Source organism: Hydra vulgaris, chromosome 01 (genome assembly GCF_038396675.1).
Source record: "Hydra vulgaris chromosome 01, alternate assembly HydraT2T_AEP".
Classification (NCBI taxonomy): domain Eukaryota; kingdom Metazoa; phylum Cnidaria; class Hydrozoa; order Anthoathecata; family Hydridae; genus Hydra; species Hydra vulgaris.
Genome location: NC_088920.1, coordinates 69,231,068 through 69,237,500, shown reverse-complemented (window position 1 = coordinate 69,237,500; position 6,433 = coordinate 69,231,068). Strand labels below are relative to the sequence as shown.

At 23.3% G+C, this 6,433-nt stretch overlaps 1 long non-coding RNA gene across 1 annotated transcript; it reads left to right on the top strand.

Annotated features, from left to right (window-relative positions):
- Positions 1–1,038: 1,038 nt before the first annotated feature.
- LOC136074962 (uncharacterized) lies at positions 1,039–6,142 on the top strand. Its single transcript, XR_010635605.1, has 3 exons — positions 1,039–1,128; positions 1,269–1,398; positions 6,050–6,142. It is a non-coding gene; the product is annotated as an uncharacterized LOC136074962 (long non-coding RNA).
- The last annotated feature ends 291 nt before the right edge of the window (positions 6,143–6,433 follow it).

Here is a 6,433-nt window from a genome sequence, read left to right as displayed (position 1 = left end):
ACATACATTATATATATATATATATATATATATATATATATATATATATATATATATATATATTTATATATATATATATATATATGTTAATATATATGTGTGTGTATATATATATATATATATATATATATATATATATATATATGTATATGTACATATATATATATACATATAAACATATATATTTGTTTATAAATGTATTTATACATATATATATATATATACATATATATATATGCATTTATATACATATATATATATACATATATTATATATATATATATATATATATATATATATATATATGTATATATATATGCGTGTATATGTATATATATATATATATTCATGTATATATATATATATATATACTTACATATATATATATATGCATATAAACATATATATTTGTTTATAAATATATATATATATATATATATATATATATATATATATATATATATATATATATAATATATATATATATATATTATAAACATATATGTATATATAAATATATATATATATATTTATATATATATGTAAATAAAACGAATGATGTCTTTTTTTCAGATGATCTATTACAATGACTTCACAATCTTGGGCTTAAGTTGTTTATTTTAAAAAGAAATTGAAGCAGAGGCAATTGCTCTATGTTGTTGGGTAGAAAAGGGTTGGTTATTTCTGTCAACTGGTGTTCATGCAATGAAAGCTGCCTACAATAGTTTTCCAATTAGTTATTCATGGAACAAGCTTAGAGTTAAAAGTATTAAAGCTACTGGAGATCATTAAATTTTACAGTACTCATTGCTATTTTAATTGTTTTATATGAATAAAAAAACTGTTATGGTTTTATATTAATGGTGAAGTACTATATCAAATAAACATCTAATAAATCTTATTTTTATTTTGGGATAAGTAAAATTTTGAATCTGTTTATTGTATTATGATTGCCTTAATATATATCGTAATCTGTTTGCACTGGGTCTATATTTTAGTTTTTACATTCTTGTTTATATTGGTTTTACTAAATAATTACCTATAAGTATCTATTTTTAGATAAAGAAGTAGGCGAAGGATTTAATTTTACGACTACAGAGGACTCTGAAAAATAATGAAAGTAATTATGTTAGTGAATGATTGTGTTTCTCTTTGCATTTAAATTTTTATATGGTGAAGAATAAATAAAACTTAATAATAACTATTAGTCATATCTGATTTTAATAATACTGTTTAAATTTTTTTGACATGTTATAATTTGATTTTAGGTGTAAGTTTATTTAGTAAAGTTCTGGTGGATCAAAGATAGAGGAATGATATGTTTTTAACTGGTTTCCATCTTATGAACGAAGTACATTATATGATTTAAATTGATGGTTTATAGTTACAACTATTCAAGTAAGTTTAATTTAGTTAATTTATGTATGGAATTGTGACTATTTTTAATTGTAAAATTTGACTTCCATAAAATGTATATATATATATATATATATATATATATATATATATATATATATATATATATATATGTATATATATATATATATATATATATATACATATATATATATATATATATGTATATACGTATATATATACAGCGCCGTGCTGTAACTTTTGGGGGCCCTGTGCAGAAACTAAAAAAAAAATTTTTTTCTTTTAATTCGTAGTAATTTATGGTATTTGAGAAGTTTTTCTAATTTATTTAATAGGGGGCTCAGTGCGATTGCACTTGTTGCACTTGCGATAGTACGGCGCTGTATATATATATATATATATATATATATATATATTTATATATATATATATATATATATATATATATATATATGTTTATATTTATACATATATCTATGTATACATATATATATACAGCATTAACATTGTTGAAAAATTCAGAACTCTAACAATAAAAACAAAATTATTTACTACATACTAATAATCTACATAACTGCAAAAATTTTATGTTTTTTAAATATTTATTGTAAACAAGAAAAAAAATATTTATAATTTTTTTTAAATCATTGTAAAAGTAACTTAAATGAAATGAGCTATCTTACAATTGTTTTAGATTTCAAAATTGCCCATATATATTTTCAACAGGGCTAAGGTCTGGACTTTGTGGCGGCCATTTAAGGATGTTAGCTTTAATTTTTTTTTTAGGAACTGTTGTGCCGCTTTGCATGTGTGTTTAGGGTCGTTGTCATGGTGAAAAAAAAATTTGCGATCAATTCTTAAATGGATTGAAATGAAATTTTTGAAAGCCAGTCAACATACAACATCCCTGTCATTATACATTCAACAATCACCAGTCGTCCCACACTACTTGAATCAAAACATCCCCTAGTCATAGGCGAGTCACCTCCATGCTAGACTGTTTTTGTAAGATTTCTATTTAAGAATGCATCACAAGGTCTGCGCCAAACTCTTTGTCGTTTTTTAGGCCAAGTATTTGACATTTATTCTTATCAGACATTAACACTAAGTTCTAAAATGCCTCACACTTGTTAATATGCAGTTTTACAAATGCCAACATTTTTTTTTTGTTTATACTTTTCTGAAGAAGGTTTATTTAAACCACCTAAATTTTTAAACCACATAAATTAAGTCTTTTCTGTACAGTTCGACATGAAATTTTAAATAAGGATTTTCAACAATCTGTTTTGAGGTTATTGTTAATTTTTTTTTATTCTATCAGTGCAATTAAGATATTGGTTCTTGTTGAAGTCTTAATGGGGCGACCATGTCTTTTTTGATTTTTGGCAGAACCAGTTGCTTCATATTTTATACACATCTCCATAACACCACTTACTGATATTTGATATTTTTCATCACATTGCTTGTAGGTTAGGCCCTTTTTTCGATCACAAGTGATCCGAGATCTGATGTCCAATGAATAATTTTGATGATTTACCATTATTATTATTTTAACTTTTTCTAAAAATAAATTCCAAAAGATATAGTTCAAAATGCTTATTGTTAATAACTTTAACAAAATATTTTTGATGTTAATACTTTTAAGTAAATAGTTATTGGCAAAGCATTATTTTTCTTAATAAAAATGTAGGTGTTTCTTACTTTTGTCACATTTATTTTAGACAGAAAAACTGTAAGTTAGCAAAGTTCATTTAATAGAGTTACTTTTGCATTGAGTTGAAAAGGGGTATAAATGTTTTTTTTTCTCTCAGGAATCAAATTTGAAAAAAAACATAAAACTTTTGCAGTTATATAGATTCTAACGTAAATAATTTTGTTTTATTGTTTGAGTTTCGATTTTATCATTAATGCTACTTAATTTTGCCTGTGACTGTATGTATATATATATATATATATATATATATATATATATATATATATATATATATATATATATATATATATATATATATATATTTATATATATATATATATACACAGTAAACTCCCGGTTATTCGAACCTCCAAGGGGTATAAGAATTTATTTCGAATAACCCAAAACTCGAATAACTGAATATGCTCTTTAAAATGACCTACTTTAAGTTTCTTTTAAATTTTAATAAAAGTAGAAAGTAAAAAAGAAAAAGACCCTTGGAATTTGGTGCTACTTCAGTTTTATCCTTGTAAAATAATAAATATATTACAATTCGTTGAAAATATAGTCCATTTTTTTTTGTTGTTGTTCCTTTAATATGTTTTTTTATCTTCAAGGGGAGCAAAATTGTTTCAAACAACTGCAGGTTCAAATAACTGCATTTCTGCATAACAGCATTTGCATGAGTTTGTTAAAGAAAATTCACAGGAAATGAAAATTACTTCGAATTAGCAAATTTATATATATATATATATATATATATATATATATATATATATATACACTGTGTGACAAAAGTTATCGTACGCTAAGAAAAAAAAAATAATATTCAATATAGACACAATTTTTCTGCTATATTTAATGAAAATTATTATAATTTTTTTTTAATAGTATTTATTTTGGTAATTTCTGAATTTTTTGGAATTTATATTGAAATAACATTAAAATTAGGCTCAAAATTTGAAAAAAGTACATTAAAGATGATGACAAAAGTTATCGTACACTTGGCGTATACTAATATTTATTTAACTCCAAACCGTTATGTCCACCATTTTTCATACATTTTTGAAAATAAAGTAAACTATAAACACTTTAAGATTATTTTCAATTGTTTTAAATGAATTTTTTGGTTAAAAAAAAGTAAAATGAGCTCGAAATGGGTTAAGACCACTGTAGAAATTCGTAAGCTAATAATTAAGCATTGGAATGAAGGAAAATCGTTAAATTGTATTGCAAAAATTGTTGATTCTAAAAAATCCACAGTTTCTTCAATTATTACCAAGTTCAAAAAAACAGGAAAATTAGCTGATTTGCCCCGAAGTGGTCGTCCAAAAAAACTGAATAAGCGTGCTGAACGAAGCTTAGCTTCCACAATCAAGAAAAATCGTTTTGTAAGTTCCAAAACTTTAGCTTGCAAAATAGAAAACGATTTGGGGGTTAAAATTAGTCCAAAAACAGTCATTCGAAGTCTTAAAAGACAAGGAATAGTGAGTCGCGTTCCAAGAAAGGTTCCTTGTATTAGTGATAAAAATTGTAAGCTTCGATTAAACTATGCTAAAACGTACATTGATATGCCAGACTCATTCTGGAATAAAGTCTTATGGACAGATGAGTCTAAATTTAATGTAAAAAGATCTGATGGTAGAATTCGTGTATGGCGTTCATCAAAAAATTGCTTAGAAAATGGAACTACAGTCTGAACATTTAAACACGGAAATGGATCAGTTATGGTTTGGGGATGTATGTCGGCAGCAGGTGTTGGAAAGTTAGTATTTATTGAAGGAAATATGGATAAACATTACTATAAATGTATTATTAAAGAAAATGTTGAACAATCAGCACGAAATCTTGGTATTGGTGATGACTTCGTTTTTCTTCAAGATAACGTTCCCAAACATAAGGCCATAGATGTGATGGAATTTATGGAAAAAAAAGGTTGGGACATACAAAATCATCCACCTCAAAGCCCTGATTTGAATGTAATAGAACATTTATGGGATGAAATCGATAGACGAATAGATAGAACAGGTGTAAACACCATTGAACAAATAAAAGTCCAAATTGTAAAGACGTGGGAATCAATCGATCCGTCTATTACAAAAAAACTCATTGAATCGATGCCAAGACATCTTGCTGCTGTTGTAAAAGCTAAAGGACAAAATACACGATACTAAAATATAAGTTTAGTTCCCATAATATTTATCAAAGTGTACTATTTTGAAAGCGTACGATAACTTCTTGTCACCTTCTTTTTGTTACTTTTCATGCTTTTTCATCAAGATATTAAAATAAAATTTTTTTCTAGTTCTGTTTTTTTAATTTTTGTTTAAATAATTATAAATCAAATAGTTTTTATTCAGTTTTTAACTTGTTCCTTGCATTTCTTTTATTCTAAATTAAGAGTTTGTAATTTTTTTAAAGTGTACGATAACTTTTGTCACACAGTGTGTATATATATATATATATATATATATATATATATATATATATATATATATATATATATATATATATATATATATATATATATATATATATATATATATATATATATATATATAATTTATATATATATATAATTTTTATATATATATAATTTATATATATTTATGTAATTTGTTTATCTATATATTTTATATATAATAATAATAATCCATTTATTTAACCATAAAATTTGAAAATTTACAATAATATTTATAAACTCACATAAATAAGATTAGGTGTCACTCATATAGTTAAAAACTAGTCAATGGAGTGACACCTGAACCTATAATTATAAATTATATATATAAATAAGTTATATATATATATATATATATATATATTATATATATATATATATATATATATACATATATATATATTTATTTATTTATTTTTACTTTTTAAATTTAATAATAATTATACTAATTTAATAACATTTTTTTTTTACATTTGCTTTCAGAATACTAATGGTACAAGTTTTGTTTTTCGATTTAGATTCTGTATCTCAATGATATCCTGGCCAATCGATACGATATCATGTTAATTGTAGTTTTATATATTGCATAAATATATATGCAAACACTCACACACATAAATTTTAAAGAAAATATTTATGTTTTTATATATATATCTATAAATTGTATATTTTAAGCTTTTTTATATTTATCATTGTATATTACTGTTTGTATTAATTATTGTTCAAATTACAATTAGTTCAAATTTACAATTTAGTTTTATTTGCCAATTCAATATATATTATAGCCACGTTTAATTGCGTTTAATAATATTTGGCGATATTTTATACAGCGCATTTAAGCGTTGGTTCAACGTTATATTTCAACCTTTACTCGACGTCTTTGAGTCACGTTAAATCGACGT